This window comes from Nelusetta ayraudi, unplaced genomic scaffold, assembly GCF_046127955.1.
Source record: "Nelusetta ayraudi isolate G7.1 ecotype Tasmania unplaced genomic scaffold, CSIRO-AGI_Nayr_v1 ptg000151l, whole genome shotgun sequence".
Classification (NCBI taxonomy): Eukaryota; Metazoa; Chordata; class Actinopteri; order Tetraodontiformes; family Monacanthidae; genus Nelusetta; species Nelusetta ayraudi.
This window is the reverse complement of record NW_027466201.1, coordinates 3052871-3079831: the sequence shown is the minus strand read 5'-3', so window position 1 is coordinate 3079831 and position 26961 is coordinate 3052871.

Sequence of the window (26961 nt, the reverse complement as noted above, 5' to 3'; positions counted from 1 at the left end):
AAAATAAAACCATTAATGCCAGACGGGCCTCCCCCGTCAGCCTTATGGATTTTTCTTTTTTTTTTCATTTATTTGTCATTGACATGTCATGTTTCCAAAAACAAAAAAAAAAATAAAATACGAAACTCAAGGAACCATTAATGTATTAATTTTACCTGATAATTACAGTAATCATGTTGCAACGCCAACAAAATTGTTTGGCAGCCGGTTTTGCTTTCAGTCGAGCAGTGGGGGAAGGAGGGTTGTGGAGGGGTTCCAAAACCCGCTCCCCCCCCTCCCTCTTAAGCAGGATGCAAACGAACAGGTGGAGCGCTGGCAGGCAGGAGGAGGCGGAGGCGGCGCAATTAGCTACGAGCGCTGTGTGGCAGGAAGCGACCGGGTTAAACAGGAAACGCGGCGCTAATTGGAACGCGCCGAGGAAACACCCTCGCTCGTGTTTTGCGCTTTTGCGCGTCGACGCGGTGAAACATTAATGAGGGACGGCAGAGCTGTTAGCGTTAGCTTCCAAGAGGGTGTTCGCCTCGGCCTCCTGGTGGCCACAAATAGCTACTGCGGGTTGCGGTTTGGCATCATTTGTGAGTAAAGTGAACACGATGAGAATGAAGAACTTTTTTTTTTTTAGCTGCTAAAAGCCTCAAATTATCAAGATCCTCTCATTTAAGGTTTTGCCCAAATGGCTGCAGTTTCATTTAAGTCTTGTTTTTAAGGGTTGTTATGAATTTATAGCACTTTTCTTGGCATTTTTCCAGCATAAAACCCAGCAGGAGGCTTTAAACAGAGGGCTATTTATTTTTCTGAAGATCAACCCAGTGTTCTGTGTAATTCATTCTTGACGCAATCAGAATAAATAAAAGCCCACGAGATGAAAAGAAGCACGGAACAAGTTATCTTGTGAAAAACATTCTCAGCAACCGGTGGTTTACAAATTTAAAGGGAAGGAAAATCGATTCTTCTATTCTTTTTTCAGGAGAAAAGTGGGTTCGCCGTCGCTTATCCGACGGTTTGAAAGCAGGAGGCATTTCTCTCCAGAAAGCTGCTTTCCCGAGCCCACCGCTCTTTTCATCTGAGGTTGTTCACAGGCATCAAAGCAGCATTTCATCACTTTGTTAAACGTCCATCTTCATTTCGCCCCCTAAAACCAGCGGCTCGGCGTCGTCGCTGCAGTGTGGGAGGCAAAGTGAGCCGAGTCGCTGCCGATGAAAACATGCGATACACACAGCGGATCTGACAAGTCCGGATAAAAAATAAATAAATGAAAAAATGAAGGTTTTGGTGTTTGCGAACTCTGAGAACCCATAACAAGCTATAGAATTTCTGAGGTCGGCTGTGGACCCACACCTCCACTCAGCGGATGATGTGCTCGGCTTTGTACGTTTCCCCCATTTGCTGGATTGCAGTTGGCTTATCAAACAAACCGAAATCTAGTATCGACCAAAACAAAACTCATATGAGAGCCTGCTCATCAGTAAGAGCACCGACGGGACCGGAGAGAGTCGCCAGTTCCCAGATCACAGCGGCGCAGAAAAAAGACAAATGAAGAATAATTGACTCGCGGCGCTCAGCCAGAGGGATTAATGCAGCTGGACTCCGGGGAGCCACTTATACTTCTGCTCTCTTCCTTCATCTAAGTCCATCTGTATCTCTGTCGCCCGCCACCGCCGCCGCCCCACCTGGTCCGGCCAGCATCCAGCCATGGAAACTGCAGCACTCTGATGCCCGGAAGAGGAGAGAAAGAACCTTTGAAAGACGTCAGGATTTAGAGTGCGAGAGGTGAAAGGATGAGATGATGAGGGGATGAGAAGACGTGGAGAATAAGGATGGAGGGGTGGGGAGCGAACGTCTGAGAGCATTGGAGATGAAGGAACGAATAAATGGATGACGCCACAAGGGATGAAGGATGAAGGAATGAGAAGAATAAGGATGAAGGGATGAAAGGAAGAAGATGGTAGTACGGGGAGGAAGCGATGAGGAGAAAAAGGAAGGAGGGATGAGGAGCCAACGTATGAAAAATGAAGGTATGAGAGGATGGTGGGACCAGAGAGGGAGGGATGAGGATAAGGAATGAATGGATGGATGTGACAAGGGATGGAGGGATGAGAGGATGATGGGACAAGAGAGGGACGGATGACGGGACAACAGGCGATGGGACCGGGGGATTAGGGATGAATGGACGAGGGGTGAACGTCTGCAGGGGGAAGGTATTAGAGATGAAGGGAGGAATGATTGGAGGACGCCGCAGGGACGAAGGGATGAAGGACGGGAGGACGAGGGGACAACTGAAGATGGGCTGAGGGAGAAGAAGGATGAAGGGATGAGCAGTGGGCCTCTGCAGGATGACAGGACAAAGAATGAATGGATGTCGCCACAAGAGAGGAAGGGATGAAAGGATGAAGAGTGAAGGTGAACCTCGGTTCACAAACTGTCTACGTCACGGTGTGTTCTTTCACGTCGAGAGCCGCTGCAGCCGGAATAAAGTATTCGGAAGAAAAAAAAAAACAAGTATAAATGGGAGCTCTTCCTCTATCCCTCCGGAACGCCGCGGAGCACGTTCCTCTCTCTGCTGGAAGCTGCCTGTAATATCGTCTGTTTGATGGGAAGCCAGACAGTCGGATGAGTCTTTTATTTTTCTCTGTCTCTCCAAAAAAAAAAAAAAGAGAGTAAAAATCTGCTGCATCATGCTAAGATGGATTCCATCCTGGAGCGCAATGAAGGAAATTGTATTCCAAAGCGGGACGCGTTGCAAAGCAATCTGCATTTTTTTCTTTTCTTTTTTTTTTTTTTAATCACTGGCGGCAGAGTGTTTGTCGTCGCCGTCGTCGGTGGAGAAGATCATTCCAGAAAAGATGGATTGACACATAAAGTGTGTGTCTGTTTGTGTGTTTGTGTGTGTGTGCACGCGCGCGCGCGTGTTTGAAATGAAAGTTTGTTTCCTGTGAGCTTGTCGGCCTGGTTCTTCGTGGCCGCATTAACCTTTGAGCCGGTCCAAAAAAAACCTTGAAAAAAAAAACTTCCCGGTGGGCAGTTTCTGTTTCAGCTCCGGCTTGAAGGTCCCATCAGGCTAATTGTCTGAGGCCAAGGAAAACACTCTGGCCGCACACTCGTGTCACCAGGCCAAGAAAACGTCCGGCACAGAACTCCTTTAAGAGGTGGGGTGGGTGGGAGGGACTCTTTTTTTTTTTTTTTTTTTTTTTTTTTTTCAACTGTCCAACTTAATTGCGATTATTTCCTCTCCACATCAGTCCGCCGGATAAACGTCATTTATCCGCTAAATGCCAACCTGCCTCCCCCCTCCCCCGGCTACTCTACTTTTCTCCGTATCAAAGTGGGATCAGCAGAATGTTCCTGGACCTGAAAGTTTTTCTTTTCTCCTTTTGATTAGAAAAAACAAAACAAAAGCGAACGCAATCCACATTTGTACTGTGGACGTAACGTTTCTGAGACGTTCCCAAAAGCAAAACCTTTGACCTGCACTCGCCCAACAGCTGCAATTCAAAGTGACGTCATGTGTAGTTCTCAACCTCAAAATGATGATTTTTTTTTTTTCTCCCCAATCAATCACACCTCGGCGGCCGACACAGCGCCCCCGACAGGCCTGACACAGAACGACATAAAATTGTCTGATCACGATCAAGCCTAAACACGCTAAATGGACTATTATTCATAAATGTTTAATTACAAATAGAAGAAGACGAATCAGGAGCTCAGTTCTTCTACCCTGCGCGGCCTCTCTCTGGTGTCGTACTTGTGTTGATGTTGTAATGCTCTTATCTTGTGCAAATTGCTCAATTAGCGCCGCAACTCCTCGTGCATCCGGCAGGACCTGAATAACGGATTCTCTCACAACCCCCGAACCCCACAGAGTTGTTAGCTTTTAAGCTACCCGGACCTCCTTCGTTCACCTCAGAATCTTCCCACCCAGCCATCTATGCTACAACCCTGCCAAGTATCTCACCAGGCCGCCCACTCGCCTGCCTGTGCGGGGAAAAAAAAAAATTGCGAAACGTTTCTAATTCAGTCCGTCTGGCTGCACAGCCGCCCAGCATCCCCCTGTGATCTCCTCCTTCTCCCACGATGTTCCGACCCGGAACACCGAGTCTTCTCTCCTGCGGCGGCATGGAGGGGGAGGAGGCGGAGGAGAGGAGAGGGTGTTGGAAGGGAGGGGGGGGGGGCTCCGCAGAGGCCACCATCTGCACTCCGGACTGGATCCTGGAGCCGGGAGGTGGCGGGTTGGACCCTGGGATCAATGCGAGGGCTGTGCAGGAGCGAGCGGGAAAACACTGAAGCACAAAAACACAGACTGCCAGGACGGCGGCACGCAGCCAATAGGAGGGCAGAACCCCGGCGAAGGGCCTTGGGGTGGGCGGGGCAGATTGAGTCGTGGGTTATTTTGCTTTTTTTTTTTTCTCTCCTCCTCTTCCTCTTCCTGCTCCTCCTCTGCCTTTTCAGATGCCAGCGTGCGCGAGAAGCGCTCGTTAATGCCTGGCAGATTATTTTCCTGCGCGTTTCTGGCGAGCGCGGAGGGCGATAAACGAGCACCACTTTGAAGACTCGTACCGATGTTTGTTTTTTCAACGTTTTTTCAATTTTTTTTTTTTTGTGAAGAATAACCTAAGGATGCACTCTATAGCCGCCGCGTGCTCCGCCAAATTGGCGCGTCTTGTTATTTTCCTACCCTGCTGAGAACCAGGACATCATTAGGGCTTAAAAACATATATAGACGTACGTGTCTGCAACCTGAGCTCTGTTCAGCTCCTGCAAAAACATCTGACATCTGCAGCTGGGATATAGGAGCGCTTGATTAAATCACTTTTAACCCATACATTGACCCGGAGTGTAGAGCATATGAACTTATGTAGCATATAAATAGATATATTTTTTGTTTTGTTTTGCATTTGTCAAGGTATTCATTCAAGCAAGTTACAAAAAATCCAGCAAATACATGTATTTTTTATTTGATTTGATTTGACTGCAGATTTCAGGAGTTCACCCTCAGTTCCACTGTAGTCAGAGTAATAAAAACAGCCATCAAGTCATTTCTAAGATGCGTGATGAATAAACCTCTCGGCCCGCAGCGCTCCAGACGGCCGCTTTTAGCGCCGGACGCACAGTAGCGCCGCGTGCCAACAAAACTGCAGCGCGGACGGAGCCCAGGGTACGTTCACCAGCGGGCTGCACCACTTTAATAAAAGGCACTGCAGATACATAAATTTCCAGCACTTATTTTCTGCACTTTGAATCAGACTGGGGGGGGGGGGAAGAGAAAAAAAAAGCGGTTTCCGTAATTCCCGCTGCCGCCGCACTGCAGAGGGTGACGGGGTTTGAGTGTTTGAGTGCAACTCACTCGTCACGAGTGACATGTTGTGAAGGCTGTGAGTCACGTAAATGAGACAAATTACTGAGAATTATGGGAGTTTGGAACTGACATGCAGTGTCAGTCCAGTTCAGGATGAAGGCAGGAAGAAAATCTTATTGATGATTGTCCTCTTTTTTTTTTTTAAGGGAATCTGTCAACATTGAGATACTTCTTGGGATTTAAATTTTGACCAATGCCTATTTTCCTCACAGAAAAACCTTCACATTAATTTCATTTGTCGAGAGGAAAGGAGGAATTGAAAATTTGCTAAATGATAAAATGTGAGCTGGTTAGTTTGCATACGGATAATTTACTCTGATTGATTGAGTCTTTTTCAAGGCAAAACTTGAGCGCTGATTACAGCGGCATGGTGGAGTACTTCTGGAAATTGTGTTGTGAGTGCTGTAAAGATGAAAAATAACCTTGCCTGGCAGCTGGATTGCCTGTACTTTGCTCTTTAAGTCACTTTTCAAGCAACTTTTTTTGCAATCAGGATTCCATTAGCAGTCGGCTAACAACCAAAAAGACCCGAACAATGGTTCCAACAATAAACAAAAAGTACAGAAGAAGATGAGGGTTAGAATACAGGAAGTGGTTGCCAGCCTTGTTGCTGCTAAACAAATTTGCGTCCATACTGCAGAGTTTTATCTGTTTTTAACAGGACTGGATGGAATGTTTACTTTAAAAGAAGAAAGCTGCTCTGAAAGCTTTATTGGGCAGCATGTTTTTGCCTGCTGTTGTTTTTTTTTAAAGGTGAAAAGAGATTAATGTTGTGACTGCAGCTACCGATGCTAACTACAAGTAGTTAACAGTCCAGGGTGATAAATTATTCGAGTCTTTTTATTTTTTTAAGAATGTTAAATCTACTAAAGTGTATCAACGTTCGTTCACAGTAACTTTCCTTTTCAGTTTTTTAGACAAACTTTAACATTTAGCTGTGTTTAATTATCAGACGTCACTTATTTCATCACTATTTCAAATGCAGCCTCAAATTAAAAGAAAGAAGAAAAAAAAGATTCCATTTCCAACTTCCTGTCACGTAATATCAGCAGCGCTAGTTGTGATTTTCCCCGTGAAACCTGCTGCTCCCATTTGCAAGTGGGAACCTTTTATGTCATTTCCCCCCCCCGCCTCCATTCCGGCACGGATGAAAAAGGAAAAATAACTCCTGGACAAAAAGATGTTGCAACCAGTGTTAACGCTTTGATTTGATGCCGTATTATGTCTTCTCACCGCTTTAATTTTTTTTCCCGGAACGAAAGGAAATTGGCGATTCATTTAAATGCTAATTTGAGGTGTTTTTCTTTCTCGCACGGCCTAGCCGTTTCCGGTAAACTAATTATACAAATCAGACTCGCCGCTCCCGTTGAGGGAGGAAAAGGTGGGTCAGTTCGGTTCGGCGGAGATCCTGGAACTAGCCTGAGCCGCGCCGTGCCGTTTTGACTCCGCCCCTCAACAGACGGCTGATCTTCAAGAAATGTGGACGAAATTTAAACGTCGTAGCGCCCCGCAGCTTGACTCCTGAGATTCGCCCCCCAGTCGACCTTCCTCATCCCTGGGGATTTTATTGCTCTGATCACTCACGCTGTGAATCCGAGCGGCTGTCGCCAAACATTCCGAGCGCATCAAGCACGGCCGCATTAATACTTCATAAGGGCGATAAAGCGTGCATTTATTGCAGGAGGGAGCGTTGCTTATCCCGCTCCCTGCGCGGCCCCCCCGCTCTGTTGAATTTCTTATATTCCGCAACATGTCGACAAATTTGCTCTTTATTATGGATGAGAAGTGAGCTGATGTTTTTTTTTTTTTTTTTGCTGAATTTTTTAAATGTCACCAACTGCGCGGCGTGATGATGAGCAGTCAGATGTTCTCCGGCGGCCCGCAGAGCAGTGTTGGGAGTGTTGGGATCTGTGCCGTCGCAGAGGCACAGAAACAGGATATTCTCAGTTAAGGGGCTCAGTAGTCACGTTTACATTTAAAAATATTTTATCATCAAGGTCTTGTCGGGGTTTTCGAGCCTAGAATCTGGCGTTATTCCTCTTTTAAAGCTCCCATCCAACGCATTTTTCTAAATTTTCCCATTGAGGCGCCATTTGATGCTACAAGCTAGCCGTCCATTGACTGATGAAAGCCAAAAAAAAAAAAAAAAATCAGTAAGGGACTGCCAGCCCCACGTCTTCTTAAGAGATTATCGCAGTTGTTGCAGGAGAAGCACTTCTCTCGGATTTTTGGCATATTTCACATTAAAAGAAGAGGGGTGAAAAGCACCGGGGGCTTGACGTCTTGGAACTTGGACTTTTGCTTTCATCTCAACTGGCTTCAGTTTCTTCTTCACTGGCTCCCCGGCTTCAATTAGACAGATTTTTAAATTAGTCTTAGACAAGTTTGCAATCAAGGAACATAGTATATTTTAAGACGCAATAAAACAAACAGGAAGTCGCTGCTGCGAGCAGGTTGCCCAATAAAATCACAACGGATAAAGGAAAACGGAACTAAGAGAAGAAATACAGGAAGCGACAGCAGAGTTCCAGCTAAAAGCATTCATAGCTTCGAGGAATCGTTCAGCACCCTTTTAGCAACACACAGGAAGACAATAAACAAAGGCAGCCACTGCGAACCTAGTTTCTGCCAAAGAGATTAGCGCAGATGTTGCAGTATTTTCCCTTTTTATCAGATTTAGGTGGCATTTTCATTTTTAAAGAAGAACAGAAGAAGGAAAGCGCTGGAGGGGGAAAATATGTTCTCGCTCTCATCCTTCTGGGCTTTCACAAGAGTTTTAGCAGGTCTTTGAATCGCACTGAAAAACCAGGAAAGAAGCCTTGAGTCCATTCTAATTGCTTTCAATGTGGTGCAAGGTTTGTCCTTTATGTCGGAACAGTTGGCAGTTCCAGTTTCAGTTCCAGTTTCTGCCAGCCCTCTCTCAGACAGCTAACTGGGATAAATCCGGCAGAGCTGTTGTGCCAGAGAAAAACCTTCCAGGTTTTCACGTGAAACCTAGCAGCAGCTCTGTCATCAAGAAAATAAATGATAGCTGTGTTACAGTGAGTCACCTCAACACTGATTCATGCAAGGACAAGATGGCCAGAAGGAGAAAAAAGAAGTAACCTTGGACCTGATACAAAAAGATATACAACCTCATGAACAATAAAACGCACTGTGGTTTCATTGCTGCTGAAACCGTATGTAGCATAACAGTGTCGTCCCGACGCCTATGTTCCTGGTTTAAAAAAAAAAAAAATCACCTCCTGAGCACATGACGTGACACACAACTGAGATGAGTATTAAGTACAGCGACATACATCAACGTCTTAATGAACCGCGACCCCTCTGAAGTGTGGAAACGACATCTCTGGCGTCCACATGTTCAGCAAAGGAAGAGTGAGACGGCGGGAGTGCAGTGTTCAGTTATTCTCTATCTGCGCGCGGCGGCACGAGGAGGACGTTCCAGGCGGGCGGCCAATTACGGAAACACAATACCGGACGCGGCAGCAGCGGTGGTGGTGGAAGTGCAAATGAAAGAGAGATTTGGTTCGGAGAAGCGAGAGCAGCGTGAATGGATGCGTGAATTCCGCACCTCGAGGTGATCCTGATCTAAAAACAACAGTTACTGTCACGGCTGGATGATGGAGAACAGGAGCGCCTGCCTGCAAACAGCAAACACACGAGGGGTTGAAAAATACATGACATTATTACGCCGAGGGCTGCTGCTCCCTTTGGACTCACAATGGTCGAGTCAGATTGTTGGTTGGGGAAAAAAAAAAAAAAAAGATGTCTCTGCTTTTGAAAGTGGGAAATTATGATGCCGCACCCCAAAACACGCGCTTCGTTGCCTCTTGCGCAGAATGTATTCCTCTCATCTCATCTGCATGGCTTTTCCTCCACTTCCAAGCAGTCGCAAACCTCTCCAACGGGCTGAAAACATCCTAATTAATGGGGTCTGGGTGTCGAAGCACATGTGTGAAATTCCCCAGCGCTCGCTAACGAGCTGATAGGAAAAACCTGGATGCCGACGATTACATTCTTTGGCTATTACGTCTCGCAGGACGTCACACGGGGGGAAAAAAAATCAAAACAAACAAAAAAAAAAACACAGCGTTGCAACAACATACAGAATGTGTAAATTTACAACTGCAGCTGAATGTTGGTTAGATTTTTTTTTTTTTTTACAAATTGCTACAAAAAAGTGGTTCTTTGGAAAGCTTAAATCTAGTAACATCAAAAAAGGGAAGTTGCAGGTGGTTGCACAGGTGGACACAGAGTGCCCTTTCTAAACCTACTAAAGCAGGGATTCTCTAATTTGACAAATTTGAATGATTCCCAAATCATGTGCAGTTTCATTGGCTGGCCCCATCATTAGGTACCAACGTTCAACCACTTGTCAAGACATAGCTTAATGCTAACGCAACAACGCCACGTCACATACATGCACTCTTTCAAAAAGAAAGAAAAAGGCCGTTCAAGATGTCAGACTTTAACTTCACAAAACCCACAGTCCGACTGCTTCCCGGTGCCAAAGTCATTTAAAAAAAAAAAAAAAAGGACAACATATTTGTCCGAGCGGCGGAGGAGGAGGACGAGGAGCGAGGGAGTGAGGGAGGGGAGACTGTTTTCCTAAGTGCGCCGGACGCAATGTCGCCGATGGCGTCCACCGAGGTGCACCGCCAGATAAACTCGCGCACGCCTCCCCCGTGTGGGAGGATTATGAGTGGAGGGTACAGGCCATTGCCTTCTAATAACATCCTCTAATCTCTCGCCGGCTGCCCTTGGGGCTGTCCACTCAGAAAACATTGCAACTTTTCACCTCTAATAAAAGGAAGCTCCCCTCCCTCCCTCCCTCCCTCCCTCCCAGTGCAGACGGGCGGGCGTGCGGGGTGGGAGGATTGAGGCGGGGTGCAGCTCTCTCCATCACAGAGATTGGATGGGCCCGGCCCTCCGCTCGGAGAGCGAAGAGGGTGGGGGAGATTTTTTTTATTTTTTTTTTTTTTATCTTCCAGCCTGTCAGCTTGAATTAACTGTGCCACCACAACCTTTCAGCCGCAGCGCCGCACATTACCAGCCTCCGCAGTGTCTCTCGCCGCTCTCACCCCGATTTTCTCCTCCCCTAGGTTCCCCGGGGCCGCACTCCGACACATCATAACCGCTCCTGCGCCTCGCACCGACTCGCCACCGAGGGAGCGCCGAGGCGGAGGAACCACCGGGGGCGCCCCTCCTTCCAATAACGGCTTCCCGCTACGAGGTCGCGAGGCCAAAGTTTGGTTTTGTTTGTACGGTCCCATCTTCTGAAATTTGGAGTTTTATTCACTGAGCTTGAGTCGTGATAAGAGTGACATTTCATTCCTCTTTTTTCTTCTTACCATAGTTATCGTGGATGGTTTGATTCATGGTTCTGGGGCCTCTGCTTACTCCCCTCTGTGCCATTGTGGGTTTTCTCCAGGAACTTAGTCAGACTTACCCAATACTTCAACTTTAGGCTAATCAGCAACTACAAATTGTCTGCATGTTTATCTTGTTCTGTCTCTATGCGGCCCTTCGTGCTCTGTACTTCGATTTTGTTGCCAAGCCCTTTTGGTCGGCTTTTGCTTCTTGAAAAAAAGGTTCGAGTTGATTGAGGCCCCCCTCTCAAAAAAAAAACCTGAAAAAACTCTCAAAAAGTGGCGACCTTCCAGTCGAAAGACGCCGCCTGTCCTCCATTTCAACGGCAGGTTTCACGCGGTGACCCCATGATTTCTTTTGTTCCCAAATACTTTTACACCCCTCCCTCCCTCCCTCGCGTTGATCCATCCATCAGAAGTTTGGCCCACTCGCTGCTCAGCTCTGCCGTCATTTGTATTCATAACCTTTCCCCGATTGCTCCCACTCTCTCGCGCCATGATGCCGCATAATAGGTTTTTGTGCTTATAAAAAAAAAAGGTGTAGTGGGGTTGGGAAGGGGGGGTTCTTTTTCCAATTAGCATGGAATCATTTCCCCAGCACTAATCTCGCACCCGCTCCGGCCGACCCCCCCACCGCCCCGCCACCAGCACCAACACCAGCACCACCTTTGATTTAACGCTTGGCGTGAGCGCGATTGCGGGGGGCGCGGGGTGGGGGGGGGGAACGCGAGGGCACCGCCACGTCGGAGAGTTTTCCCTCGGCCCCCGCGATGTGTTCGCCTCCTGATTGCTTGTCCACCCGCCCGGGTTTAGCGCTGCTTTATGGAGCATGATATGAAATAAACCCCACTTTATTTCATCGCCCACCCCAACAAAGATTGGCGGTGTAACTCGCACTTCACTCATGGGGAGCTCAGCGCGCCAAGGATGAGGAGCTCTGGAGGAGATGTGTTTAACGGCGAGGCGGGAGATCACAGGAATTTTAATTTACAGCCACATATGTTAAGAGAATTGAAGGAGGCCACGGGCGGTGGGGTGGGCCGGTAAATATATATTTAATACACACACACATATACATATATTTTTAAATAAAGCTGGCTGGCTTCCATGGACGTCAAGGAGAAAGCCTTGGCTCAGCGACGTTCAATCATGCCAAGACATCGACTTCGATGAATGAAATTTCCCGCAAGTGCGTAGATCAGGCAGACACTCCAAAAATGAAGCTTCAGAGGCAATTAATTTACAGCCATAAAAGCTCCGCCCCCCCCGCTTTGGTTTGCCCCCCAGTCACACGCCACAGTGCGCAATGCATGCCATTAGCATGTACAGTGTACAGTTGGTGAAAAGTAATGAAAAGTAATGAATACGTCAACGCTGCTTTTGGTCAGGCGGCCCTTCATCCAGCGGCGTTTGTCCGCAATCTCTTCATTTACGCTTAATAACAAAAGCCGTCAGGAGAGAGAAAACATTCAAAATGCAAATTGTTAACCAAGCTGGACTCCACACTCACGCACACACGCACGCACATGCACAGCATCTATCAAGAAGACTTCCCTGATTGGATAGCGGGGCAGTGGTGAAAAATCAATTGCGGGTGTTTCAACCAAGTGAATCCAAAACGCTTATTGAGCCATTATTTATTAACTATCTGTCAGAAAAAGGGCAATAACAGCAATAAGCAATTGATTTCCATGAAGGTTGGTTAGTTCAATAGGAACAACAATCAATGTGCAATTGTAGCTGTCGAAATTAAATAAATAAATAAAAATAAAAGCTAACCGGACATTTTCACGAACTCTTCCAACAACGCCAACAGTTCATCTTTTCAACGAAAACATAACAGAAGTGCTGTTTTCTTCCAATCACCGGATATAAGAACTTCAACTTAAGCGACTTGCTGGTGACCCTGGCTGCCACATTAGCGTGCGAGAGCGATCTGCATCCCCTCCTTCTGTACGTCCATCCATCCCCAAGTGACCTAAACAACGGAGAGCTCGTCAACGGCGACGGGTCCGACCCCTCGTCAGCCACATAACCTCGAAAAGACGGCGTCGTTGCTCTTACCTGAGCTGGCAACCGAGAAGTTAGCGCGACTGTTAGCAGCGTCCAGGCGCTTCCGGTAACTTCCTTCCTTGGATCCGTGGCGGCGGGAAGCGAAAGTCACGAGCAAATTCATTAAAACGCCACCTGTTCGGCAGCCCCGGCTCATCCTTGAAGTATTAAATCGGCGGCCGAGTACACGGTCGAGCAAACAGATCTGAGACTAGACGCACACACACATGCAGACACACATATGCCTCTGCTTAAGGTGATGATACACAACATATGGCCGCCTCCTCTTTACAGGGGACACAGAGGGTTCCATGGGAGAAACCTTTTGAGGTGCCAACACGGTGACAGAGAGTATTGGTAGACAGTTTAAAGGGACGGTTCGCCCTGAGATTGTGATGCAGGGCTCAGTCGTTCAGTGATTTTTTATTTATTTTTTTACAAGGACATTGTTCACGTTGAAGAAAAAGGATGACTCAGTGACTCAATTGTCAAACTGTTCATTCTTGTGGCGGTTGTTATTTTTGTTTGGAAGGGGACAAAGACGAGGCAGTCTCAGCGGGACAAGGACGGATGGTTGTTGACCTCGGAAAGTGTGCCTGCCCTTCGTGGCGTCACAAATGGGGGATCCCCACGCTTCTTTTCTGATTCTGAAATTCCGAAACAAACCTTTGTCACTGTGGCTCCTTTAAAACCAAAACTCTCAAGGCTAAAAAAAAAAGAAGAAAAAAAAAAAAAAAAAAAGCCACGACATCCTGTCAAACAAACAAACAAACAAAAAAAAACAAAACACAAGTGCCTGTTGTCTCGGGTGCACGTCCCCGGTGTGAAAGATGCAGGACGTGAGTGTCACACAATCAGCGGCGAGAGTCACCCTGCCGTAAATTCATTACGCCGCCAGCAATGGATTCCGACACATACGCAGCTCCCGTAACAAATGAAGGTTCCCATCAGCCTCGCCAGTGACGGAGGCGGGGACGTGCTGTCTGGAGTAAGACTCGAGTAATGATGAGTGGCAGCGTGACAGTGGAGGGTTTTTTTTCTTCTTCTACTTTTTCTTTTTCTATTTTGTGGCGCTTCATTCGAGTGTATCTTTTTCTTATTTTTCATGTCTGATCGGAGGACGACGACGCTGTCGACTCGGCCAAACGCCGCGACGAGGTTGTTGTTTTTCCCTCTTCTCTTCCACACCGTCAACCGCGTTAGCGTCGACTCGCTGTCAGCTTTTTTTAATGAACGAGAGGAGTGAAAGGTAACTTCTCCCTGTCCATGCCAATAAATCACCCACGCCATTGATCCGAGGAGGACTCGGGGAAGTTATAAATACGCCGACGACATCAACCGAGGTGGAAACTGACGCCGCGTGTGCGTAATCTGCTGTTTGCTTGCAGCGAAGCAAATTGCACAGAGCAAGAGAGAGAGGGAGGGAGGGAGAGAGAGAGGGAGAGAGAGAGAGAGAGGGGAAAGATTCAGCTGTCAGACTGCAACATTTGTGTGATGAATGTATTTTGTATATATTTTTTTTCGGAACACTAACGCAGTGATGGGCGCTTTCAAGAGACCGACGATGAGCTGGAAATGGATTCTGGAAATGAAAGCAGCCGTCCTAAACAGAGAAACTCAGCTGTCAATCAAGGTCGGGCAACCCCCCCCCTCCGCCGTCCCCCGTCCTCCTCCCAAAAAAAACAAAAACTAACTAAATAGGACATCCTGTTGGAAACACACAAACTCACCATCACTACATTTTCCTCAAATGACATCATGTACTACAGAGGATTTCAAGTGTTCTCCTGCAACCAGCCAGCAGGGGGCCGACAATAACGGTGAAGAATGGATGACAACTAACTGTCGGACGGTCAGATTTCATGCTAACTGATCAAGACAGAGTAATTATTTTTTAGCCTTAGCCGCCCGTTTATGAGTTGCAGGTAGAGTGGCCCCGAGCCAGCGGGGGAATTATAGGTCCGATTAAATTACGGGAGAAATCATGGGGAGAAAAACAATGAACCCATCCATCATTCCTGCGGCTTGTAGTCTAGAGTTCCCGTGCTGTGTAAAATCTACCCAGTCGGTGTTTTAATAACAAAATGCGTCACTGTCTTGACAGTTGGCCGACAGTCGGGCCGCTTCCAAACATGAAGGGAGATCCAACTTTAGCGGGAGGCCGCAAACAGAGTGCTAATGGAGATCGATGTGGCTTTTCTGGATGCATAATCCACTGAACCTCCTTCAAAGAGCGAAATCACCGACTGTGAGTTTCTCCAGTGGCTTCCTTCATGTGATATCGCACATTTGAAAGGAAAACTCGAAATAGAAAAATTGAGTTTTGTGAATGAGTTCCCCCGGGCGGCTGCCACGGGACTGCGTTTGCCTCTCCGCCACCGGCAGCTTGTTGAGCGGCGAGGTCGAGGGGATCTCGACGGGAGCCGCCTCGCCGCTTTGGAAACCGCCCGTGTGGGCGCGCTCGCCGCACGCGGCAGCGACACCCAGCGTTTAGCTCGCTGCCCAAAGTCATTATCAGCTCCTTTTCTCTGCCAAATCTATTTACAGGCCCCTCACCCCCACCCCCTCCCCGCTCCCTCCGCCCCCCCAAACACCTCCAACCAGCCGCTTAAATTGGAAGATTACTCTTTAGTCCATACAATTTAGAGAATGTGCAGCGTTTCCATCACCGCCGGGCCTCGCAATCAATATGTCAATAATCCAACATCTCTTCTATTCCAGTACCTCTCTGCTCTGAGCGCGCGCACACACACACACACACACGCACGCACACGCACCCACACACTGCCGAAGCTCACCTGCATGCTGCTCAGTGCGCATTTAATTTCTTTCATTCTTTTGGCGTCGCAGTGAAAGTGGAATCTTTTATTTCATCAACATTTTGTCCTATTCAGCAGCTTCTCCGCTGAACGTTGAGTCCGAGCAGAGCTGCGTGTGTTAGCCGTTTTTGCTATTTGTTGTTATTTAAATGCCAGGGCACATTACTCTGAGAAAAATTTAATGAAAAGAACTAAAAGAAAATCCCAAATGGGACAAAATAGAGAAAAATACAACATTTGCACTCTGAAACACTATGAAAAGGCCTAATACTATGACTACAACGACTACTTGTACTCCTGTTTCCCAGGTTCCCGATCATTTTTCCAACCGGTCAGGACTCTCTGGTTGGTTGAATCAGAGAGCAACTTCAGCAACATCTCACTTCCTGTTTGGGTAAACAGAGCTGCTGACGGGAGTGAAGCTGTGCCCTCCCACCCACCACTCCCCACACCGTCCCCACCGGCACACACAACCTCCTCCAAGTGAACCAAGCAGCCAGAAACGAGAGAGAAATGAGGACAGACGATCTGTTATCAGCACTTCTGGAGCCTTTTCTCTCTCTGCGGCAGTTGCGGTCGCCTGCCCCTTTCTCTTCTTTTCTTCTTCTTCTTTTTTTTTTTAATTTCACTCGCCAAGAGTGTGACTGTACCGAGGACACGGACATGATCAATTACCCACCCCCGCACGACCATGTCCCCGCCCCATCAGGCACATTCACAAGATTTAATGAAAGGAGCGGTGCAGAGCAGGAGTGTGGGAGTGGTGGTGGTGGTGGGGGGGGGGGGGGGGGGGAGCGGAAAGTGTGACTCCACTGGTGCTTCATGTCATTCACTTCCTGCCGAAGACGGACGGAAAGGATGGCACAAGCAAGACAACCTGGGCAGCCTCGACGTTCGCTCGCCTCACTCAGGATCAGGACCGTCTCTGTCTACACATTACACTGTGCCTTTACACACACACATATACACACATATACATATTTATGTGTGCATATATAAATATATATGTCGTCCTTTTTTTGTTTGAAAGGTTTTTAGCGTTTTTCCAAAGCAGATCTTTCATTATCACAATCATTGTTTACCCCAGCAACTCATTTTCTTCCATTCTAGCGTAAGTGGGGACTGGAATGACTCTTATGACACTTTCCCTCTGAGTCTAATAAAGGAAGCTAATCTGAAATTCATTTATCTTTTGGGCATATAAAGAAATAAAAAAATGTTGCTATAAAATGGGGATTTGTGCATTTTCCCTATAGAAATATAAAGGGGCATTCAGGAAGTTTATTTTCCCATTGCATTAGTGTGTTTAGAGCTTAGAGAGAGAGAGAGAGAGAGCAGGAGAGAGAGAGAGACAGGGAGAGAAGTGCAGATTCCGGCTCCACTGATAGAATTCTGGATTTGTGAAATCCCTTTATATAGCAGACACGTTGCTGCTGTGGCACTGCTGTATTATTGCAGCTTACTCCTGTAAGCCGCATTCTCCACAGAGGTTAACAACACACTCTGAGCCGGGGATGAATGGCTCTCTATACTTCTGTCCCCCCCTTCCAAAAACCCATATTTGCTCTACGAGATGCGACACACCAAAAAAAATAAAAAATAAAAAAAAAGGTTTAATCCTACGGAGCCTTTTTGATTCATATTTGTATTTACATATTCCGTTTTTTTGTTTTTTTTGTCTCATTCTGTTGCTATAGCGTGTTTTTTCCCCCTTTTGACTTCAAAGTTTCACTTTCGGGAATGTTATTTATTATTTATTTGTTTGTTTGTTGTCTTCAAACATTCCAGAGGTCAGACTTTCAGTGCTCACCCTACAGTCACAAGTCGGGGCCACACCAAACCGTGTGCTTCTCGCTCTATTAATCAAAGAGAATCGTTAAATACGACCGTCTTTGCATCATCTCCGCCTCTCCGGGAGCCCTGTGAGGTAATTACTTACTTGTAATCAGAAATGTCGAAGGAGTGAACAAAGGAGGATTTTTCTTTTTTTCTGCCTCGCTTATATTCCAGTGTGCTGGAGGTCTCTGGCAACGCAGCTTCATTGCAGTTTTATTGATTGAATTTGGAGATTTGGCATCTCTACTCACTTGTTTATTCATTTTTTTTATTTTTTTTTACGGCTGCTGCCGTGGTCATTGAGGTCTTGTTAAAAAATAGATGCCGCCGAAAGGGAAATATGTGAAAGCGTCACGGTCACACATTACGGGCTGAACACATTTTAAAACCGTGTTACTGAATAGACTGAGTAAGTTTTGACAGCTCTATCCACGACTGCGCCGATGCTTTTCATTTTTGGAGGCGTCCAATTTGCAATGTTTCTTCTCTCTCTCTCTCTCCCCTCTCCCTCGCCCCCGACTTTCAACCGCAGAATTACAGCACGTTCTGACATTTAAAAGGCGCAACATGCTTTTCGAGCTAATGAGACTCCAATGGAACACAAGGAACCGTCACACTCACAATTTTTTCCCCCGCTCCCTCTTCATTTCTCACTGAAACGGCCCATTTTTGTCCCTGGCGCTGGCTATATTTAATTAGGCTACATCGAGTTCTGAAGAGAGAGAGAGAGCTGAAAAGATCTTCTTTACCCCCCTCGAGTACCACGACCAATCGTGTTCTGTGGCAAAATGCAAATCGACGATGCCTTTGATTGTGGTTCCGGGGGTGTTATTGTACTTCATTCGGTTTGCTCTGCACATATTCCGCCGACGAAGCCGCGCCACGAAGGGCTGCGCTGACGGTCAATCGTATCGCCGCGAATGTTTTCAGATTCACCTCGAGAAATGTTGCGGTGTGCCGGCGGAGCAGGAACACAGTGAAACTATTTGTCGTGCGACTGGAGCTTCAAACGGATTAGAATGTTTTGTGCTTTACTAAGTGCTCCTGTCCTCCCAACCCCCCCCCCCAAGAAAAAAAAAAACTATTTGCCATTTCCTGTCACAGTTTCCAAATGTTTTGCGCCAAATTTCAGAAAATTAAATCAATTCATGAACCTGTGATTCCTTGCAATGCATCCATCATCCACTCTCATCCACCCACCATCCACCTCCCTGTCAGTCCATCTACCTACCCATTCATCTATCCATCTACCACCCATCATCCACCTGTCCATCCACCCACCAAGCCATATTTCCATCACCTACCTCTCAAGCAATCCATCCAGTCATCCCCCCATCTCGTCTGCCTACCAATTATTTTAAAAAGCTACAATGTGCTTGACCAAACCTTCAGAAATGAAATATTAACCTTTGGCTGTCGGACCAGGTACAGACCACATTCATATAGATCCAGCTATTTCCACCACGTGCACAACCCAAAAGCCAGGGAACTTGTCTTGCAACATACTGCAGAAGAACTCAGAGCTCTTTTGAGGCCACGATGTCCTGGAGGGGATGAAAAGGAGTAAGAAAGTGTGCGCAAGCCTTTGGCTTACAAGAAACTCCTGCTACTACCAGCCCAGGCTGACACCAGAATTTTATTTGACAACTCTGGAGAACATAAATCATATAAAAGCTGTTCCGTGAACGAGAATTCCCTCACAACAGAATCCCTACCAGACTTTCACATCACGTTATTCATCTCGCATCATCTTCATCTGAGCTGTCACGCAGACTGGCAACAAACGCCTTGGCGACCGCCACGGCACTGTAAGGGCAATTGCACAACACGCGCCAGGGCCCTAATCTTGGAGAAAAAGATGCTTTGGTAGTGGCTCCTCCTCTATCCACACAGTGTTTTCTGCATGTCAGAGCGTGTCGGGTGCAGTGCAAGATTATACAGCCTGTGTCGAGGCCCCCTGAAAACCCAGACGCCGAAACCGAATCGTGCATTCTTTTTTTTTGTTTCTTTTTTTTTTTTTTGCTGCTCCAGAAGTTGCCGTCGCGTTACGACGCGCAAGCTGCATGGCGTGGCGGCACCCAACCGGGCGTGGGGCGGATCAAAGCGGGACTCCCGCCAAGCCGAGCGGCGAGGACGACAAAGCATCACGAGCGACAGTCCTCCTTGGCTAATTTTGAGGGGGTTCAAAGAGAGTTTGGAGTGAGGTGACGGTGGGGGTGCGACTATCACATTGTTCAGCGGGGCGATGGGAGTATTTGTATTTCTGGGGGGGGGGGGGGTAAAAGAGGCTAGCATGGCAGAATGGAGGCATCACATCAAGGAGGCAAACAGAGGTACAAGTCTTAGCGGGAGCCACAGTTGCTCCAGACTGGTGCCAGCACATTTCATCCCATTGTGACCCCCCCCCCCCCCCCCCCCCCCACCACCACCACCACCACCACCCCAATCCCCCTCCTCATTTGGACAAGCTTCGCCAGTCATAGCCCGTTGCCCAGATGAAGCATTTGGGCCGCCGTTTTTGGAGCAGATAATAAGGCTATCGTGCCGGTTAGCATGCCAACTCTGTGATTCCGCCCCGGCCAGGATTGCGATTGCTGCTGTATTGTTTTCCTGGTTTGATGATGTTTGAGCAAACAGGGGCAATTACTTCCACTTTGGACTTCCAGGCACACATCAGCAGCAGAATGCAGAATAGGGGGGGGGGGGGGTCATGTCTGTATGTGGGAGGCGTCGGCGGGGTGCACTTGTTCTATAGTTATTGGTGCATATTTTGTCCATGATTTGCAGTGAGTGCACAATCTATGTAAACATTGCTGAAGGCATTTCAACGTTCAAACCCGTGGTTTTTCTGCTAGATTTGAAGCTAGCCAATACATTGAAATGCTAACACTGCATGGTAGCTGCATCGAAATCCATTCAATATGGAAATCTTGCTCATCTGGCCAAATAATCAGTGACATTTCAAATCTGTCTCAGGTATGTGATTTCTTCTTCTTCTTCTTCTTTTTTTACCCAACCAGTGGTTTTTCCCTTCATGGAGTTGCCTTTAACTTTTATAACATTCACATATATATCACATTTCATAAAAAAACAAAATACTTGAAAGGAAAGGGGGAAATATTCACAGGCATATGCTACAATCTATGTTAGCACCTAGTGTTTGGTGGCAATGGCTAAATCAGAACTTTGGATGATTTAGTGCCGTGTGACTTGTTTGCTGTTGTGATGAAACCACGAAGCAACTGCTGCAAGATCTCTCTGAAACAAATAAAAATGCACCAGAGGACGATTAGCAGGCTGTGACTGCGAGCGTAGCTGATGATAACAAGATTAGCATTGATATCTCGGTGGCAGAAGCACTTTCACTGAAACTCGGTGGTTTTCATCGAGTTGTTGCGTTGCAGTGACCTGAAGTGAATCTCACACCAAGAGGAAGCCTTGAGCTCTTGACTAACTGAGCAATGAAACCACATTGGATTGTTCTTCAACCCTCTAACCCCCCCTCCCCCGCCCAAGCCAACTTGTTTCTTTATCTATGAGCATCCGTGCTTGACGAAGGTGCCCACTTTTCACACACTTGGCATGGACACTCGAATGTCTTCCACACACTAAATTGGAATGACACGTTGGCTCATGCAAGGAGGCGGTGAACACAATTAGTTTCACACTGCTAATGTGTAAATAATGACTCCCGCCAGAACGGGCAGCACGTCCACTGTCAAAACACTGGCGCCGCGCAGCTCCCCTGATTCCTTGCCGTTGATTTCCTCCAAACCCCTCCATGGGCTAATAAAGGGCTGTCATGATAGATGTGCCGGATCATCCTTGCTTTATTACAGCCAGTATTATTCCTGAATGCACCCACTTCATCATAAGCCAGTGCCATTAAGCTAATATCACTGCTATTGAAGGATACTCAACACCAGTGAGCCTTGTCAATGGCAAAAAACCATATTCCAGTGGATTTCATTAGTGATCCTAGTTAAGTATATGCTAACGTTTTTAACTCTGCAGAAACCTGAAACGCCACATGGAACGTCTTAGGAATCCTGGAATATCTCAAATGTCTTAAAAAAACAAACACTCTTGAAGCAAAACGACTTCACGTTTAAGTTGAATGTTTTGATTATCTTTATACTGCTAGTTTAGCATGAAGCTAAAGCAACAGGCTTCCTCTTCTTCCTTCTTCCTCAAGCTGCTTTGTGCCCTTTTCACTAAACTCTTCACCTGAGAATACTATGGCATTCCTTTTAATTCTTAATTTAATTATTTTAATTGTGAAAAAAAAACAAAAAACAAACAAACAGTGGCAGCAGCCACGCTAGTCTCTATAGCAGCAGTCTTTATTTCCAGCAAAACTCTCAACTTCTCTCTCAGGGCCGCAGTCATAACTCGACCTTGCACGCAAACCTAAAAGAAGCCAATTAGCTGTCTAATCAGTGGCAAATTACAATTGAAAACTCTTGTCTGTTGGAGGCCGGCAAGATGGATGAGCGACATTTGAGAGTCTGAGGAACCCCAGCTGCGGCACAAGGTTAATTTTATGCGGCTATAATGTCGACATCTGTGTTGGGTAGAAACCAATTTCTGCCAGAAGCCTCGGAAGAATAATTTTCAGCCGCATTCACGGACGATGCGTTTCTTCCTTCCAGCCGTAATAAAGCAGGTGCCAAAAATCGTGTTCAAAGCCTGTGAACTGCAGGGTGACAACGTGGCTCAGGTGGCTCAAAAAAAGAAAAGAGGTTGCACATCTTCAAATGTGACATTTGCAACCGAGTTTCCCCGCGTGTGTCGTTCCTCCTCTCGGCGGGGCGCGATGGCAACAGCACGTGTCTCGGAGGACGAGCCTCGACAACACAGCGACTGTGTGTTCTTGTGTGCGTCTGTGGCGGCTATGAGGCTGCTGGTGTCCAGATGTAACCTTCACGCAGCCCGACTGCCTGATTTTTTTGGGTGGTGGAAGGTGGCGGCGGTGGTGTGGGGGGGGTGGGGGGGGGGGGGTCCAAATTGTTAACCATTATGTGAGCAGCTCTGGCGGCGAGCTCGTCCAAAAATGGCGTCACTTGGCAGAGGGCGGCCAGCTATCAAGTGGATTTGTCAAACTGACAGTCAAGTCGGTGCCCGGCTGTTTCCTAGCAACATCCTGGCGTGCGGCTTTTTGACAAGTGTTTGAAAAGTGTTGGAAAGCGGCGCAGGTGTCCTGGATGTAGAGATCTTTATGTAAACTGGTTGTGATGTTTTTCTTGTGGGTTTTTTTTTGGTCGGGGAACGGGTGGAATAGTCATATTTGCCAAAACAATCAAACTTGGGGGAGGGGGGGGGGCGAAGAGTCAGAATTGGCAATTGAGTGACATGCATTCAAACACTGTCAGTGTTTTGGCACTTGCAGATTTCACGACAAAAGAAAATGAATCCATACATTTGAATGATCACGGACACGGTCGCATCTCTCTTCGTCAGCGGAAGCACCAAATGATTTTGGGTTGTGCAGGGTGTTGGCAGCAGCAGAAGTGGTGGCATCATATATTGCACAATAAAATTTTTTCTTTCACGCCTCACGCTGGGGGCACACAACACGATTTTCCAAGTCTTCACCAGTTTTGAAAAGATTCGGATGTCACACTAGGTGACTGGCTTCGGGACTTTCTTCACACATTTAACAACTGCATCGACTACGAGTCGTCAAACCATGTGAAGCCGGCTCAAGGCGCCAAACTCCAGCTGCTCCCACTGCTTGTGGCACAAAGAAACCAAAATTCTCCTCTGGAGGCTGACACTCTTGCAACAGTGCCATCAATTCTTCTTCCATTTGGGCCATCCAGTGTCACTTTGACTCTTGTGTGGTGTTGTGGTGCTCAAGGACTCAGTCTGGAAACTCATTGGTCTTGGTCTTGAACATATCTAAGGACGTTGGTCCTGGTCAGGGTCATTAAAATCCCGCATCTTGGACTTGATCTCGAACAGAACAAATTCATGTAAGTCTTGACACAGTCTGTCTTAGTCCTGGTCCTGCCTTAGTCCTTGGTCTTGTACCCCCCCTCTTGGTAGTCTTGGTCTTGGGTCAAGGCTGTCTTGACTACGTCACCACTGTCTTCTTCCTCCCCTCTATCATGTCATCTTTGTCTTTGACACTGTTCTTTATCTCCCACTTCCCCTTTTTCATTGGCTGCCGACGACAAGTGTTTGTCGCTGGCCTGTTAATCGGTACACACAACCCGACTGCCTCCGCCTGGAGGCAACAACGTTCTCTCCCCGATAGACCAAGCAGAGAAGCCTCGACTCAGCGCTGGCCTTGGCCTGCTGGAAGCGTTCCCGACACCGTCCCTGGAACTCAGCCAGCAGCGGGTTGTCACGCTCGCTGCGGATAAGCTGAGCTCTGCGAGAGTTGGTGAAACCCCTCGCAGAGGGAAAATGGCCCAACCATCAGAAGTTGGAAGGGAACTGTCTGAGATCTCAGCGTGAGGGGAAGAGAGAGACTCAAAACTGATGGTAAATTATTCTTGTAGGTCGGCAAGCCCTGCCGATCCTTAGCAGAACAATGCTTGCTACTGCACTCTAAAAAAACGAACAAAAATAGTTTTTTCCAACGATCACATGACCTGTCCCTTATTTTCCTACTTTCACATGAGGCACTTTAATAAAATGTCAAATGTTCATATTAGTCAGAGAAAAAAAAAAGTCATGACAGTATAAACTGGACTTATGATTCTGCTCTTTTTGTGTCACTACATTCAGTTTTTATTTTTAAACACGCACAAATGGTGGAATTTTTGAGTGATAATAATTCATCCGTGGAAACAAGATTTAATGAGGGAATAATGGTCTTTTAAGACTTGGTAGAGGGGGAAAAAAAGAATCTTGGAAAATTTAAACAAGCTTCCAGCAACAGATCTCATTGTAATTGTCATGTGTTTTTAAACACAGAGGTACTTTTACAATGTAGACTTTGGCAACTGTGGCCAGAAACACATTCACAGAACACTGAGGAGCCAGGTGCACTTCAGGATGTATGAGAAGGAGTTTAAGTCAGCAGTAAAATGAAGGCGACACCCGAAACACCCATTTTTCCAAACAAGTTTTCCGTCGCTCCACTCAGCACCATAATTATTAAGCGATAATCCTGAAGAATTTCCCTCCGGACTGCAGCAGCAGGACTGGATCCGATCACAGAAGTGGACTAATCAAGAAGTGGTGGAACCGCGAAGGAGCCAGGAAACAAAACAGACTCGGTGGATTTCGTGAAACGAGCGCTGACTCGTGAAAACCTGCTCCGACAACAGAACCAACTGGACTTTCAGCAGGGCACGAAAACAAACAAACAAACAAAGAAATCTGGCAGCAGAATTAAACTTTCCCAGTTTTAACCTTCCCCAAAACGCTGCTCCTTGGACAGCTGACCTGTCTGCATGTTTTTCTTTATGAAGCTCAAAGCCTGCAAAGGCCAGCCAGCTGTTTCTTAAATGTCACCCGCGAGCACTGCATTACAATCCAGACACGGCAGGAGTGTAAAAAAAAAAAAGAAGAAGAAAAGCTCTCTGCCAGCTAATTAGCACAAAGTCATAAAGGCACACATGCGTAAAAAGCCAGGAGCCCCCAATACACCCCACCCACACCTATCACCTATCAGTGACTAATTTATTAATGATAAATGTACTTGATCCAAACTCTGACAGGATGATTAATGCAAGAAGGAGCGTGAGTATGCTTCACGCATGGACAGTTTTAGAGACGGTCTATTTTTTCCCCCCAGCTCACTTGACAAACTTCCCTCATGTCATTTTGACGCCTGTGGCTATAAAGAGGAAGCTGCTCCGGCAAAAAAAAAAATATTCTCCATAATTCTCTTTGCAGATGTTTTCTATAAATAATCTGGGAATACTTTGAGAGGAGTAGTCCATACTTCTTCCTCTTGCACTACTTTTCAAAAAGTGTGTGCCAAAAAAAAAAAAATACTGTACTAGAAATCAGCACATTGCGATGATGTCAGAAAGGGCACCGATACCTCTCCTTAGTGACGACACCCCTACCATGTGCACCCCCTTCCTCCCCAAACAGGAAAATTCTACAATTGTTCAATTAAATTTTTGGCATTCTAAATTCTGGAGATGTGATAACGCAATAGTTGATCACACTAAGCTACCCACTCGTGTACTGGTGCTAGCATTAGCCATGGAAAAGGTCCAAAACAAGCATCATGTTTAGCAGGAGGTTAGGTTGTAAGAGTAGCACAACTTCCGATCATCCCCCTGTTGTCCAGTCCCTTGCAAATCATGAAAAACAATCGATTCAACAGCAATGGCCAGATACAAACCCGCCTCTCTGCAGCGGGGTCACGACACGAGTTCTTCTGCTGCCCGTGACGGCTAGTTGGAGTCAAATGCAAGCGGGCTAAGTGGCACCGAGCCACATGTCGTGTGTCCTTGAATGGTCACGTTGTACAACCAATTATCATCAAATTCAAGGAGGCCCAGTCTTAATTAATTTTCCGCAGTAGTGCGGCAGCCAAGAGTGTCAGAGTGTGCTGTGTAGTGCACAAGAGGCCTTGTTGGTTTAACAGACCGTAAATGCATGGATTACAGCCGCTAACGTGGCCACATCAGGAGTGCTGCTAATATTTTCTGGTTTCCAAAATTACGCATGCTGTATGCGCTCCTCTTTAAAGTAAATGCATTAGATTTAAGTGGTTACTAAAAGAAACCTTGAACGCACCAAAGGAAATGCATCCACCTCCACCGTTACACAGATTAACTCTAATTTGAATGGATGTGGATATATGAGTATATTTTTTAATTTCATTGTACAGTTTGAAGCTGAAATACCTTTAGCACATTTTCTCTCCAGAGACATTAGCATTACATAGAATGGCATTACATTACATCAATGAAACAATTATATTCCAGAACACCGTTAGCTTGATGGTTTCTTGCGACGGAAACTATGTAAGGAAGTCAGTGTTTTAAATTTGTACACAGGAAATGAGACAAATCCTATTAGCTAAAGCGTGTGATTAAGCTAGGTAACCAAAATGATGAAACACAAAATCTGGGCAGCTTACCCAACAGGCTGAAACATAAAAATCAAGCTTGCTTGCAAGCTTTACCTCTGAGACATAAGATCGTGGTAGCTAATTTGAGGGCTAAAGTATAAAAATGACAAATCTTTAAATCCAAATACTTTTCTTTGCAAGACAGAAGCATATGCCCAAAGTTTTGCAGTTCCCAGATATTTCTATCGTAGCCGAATGTCCTCAGCCAGTGTCTAACTAAGTTGACTTCAGTAACAGGTATAAAGCTGTCATTAAACTTTTTAATGTGGCACTAATTAAAAGAAAAGAAAACACCACACATGAATAATGAAAGAGCGATACCAAACGAGCTGACCCTGTAAACCTTCAAAAGGGCAACTTTGAAGACAAACCCGAGAAATATTAGAGCTGTGTAGGGAGACACACAAAAAGACCAACCCACTCACAAACCACCCCCCAATTATGCTGGAGCGGTAAATGTTAAATTCCATTTTCTCCAGAGGA